This window comes from Anneissia japonica, unplaced genomic scaffold (assembly GCF_011630105.1).
Source record: "Anneissia japonica isolate Jap-2015-1 unplaced genomic scaffold, ASM1163010v1 scaffold1489_len2284818_cov182, whole genome shotgun sequence".
In the NCBI taxonomy this organism is placed as follows: Eukaryota; Metazoa; Echinodermata; class Crinoidea; order Comatulida; family Comatulidae; genus Anneissia; species Anneissia japonica.
Window position 1 is genome coordinate 382538 of NW_022698455.1, and position 426 is coordinate 382963.

Consider the following 426-nt stretch of genomic DNA (forward strand, 5'->3'; position numbering starts at 1 on the left):
ATGTATAACGTGTACTGATGCATATTTACATGTTTAGAAGTATTCATTTTGAGTGATCCCAGGAAAGAATTTGTATTGGCTCAAGAATAAGCTTTAAAATTTTAACACTGTGTACAAAGGGGGTGGGGAGCCGCGGCTCCCACGGCTCCCCCCCACCCTGGATACGTCCCTGCAAGTAACGGTGATTATCTGTCGGCTTACAGTATAATGAAGTAGTGATGATTCCATTATGAAGACAAACAGATACATATAGAAATAGTATACGATCATATGAGTGTTCCACAGTGAACTTAATGTTCGGATGGAAATCATTAGCATAAATGAAACATGGGGTTAAATCACTTAATGATTTTATTGTTTATTAATTTTTTTATTTAATTTTTCCCCCTAAGAGCCGAATAAAGGTAGTATATATATATATATATA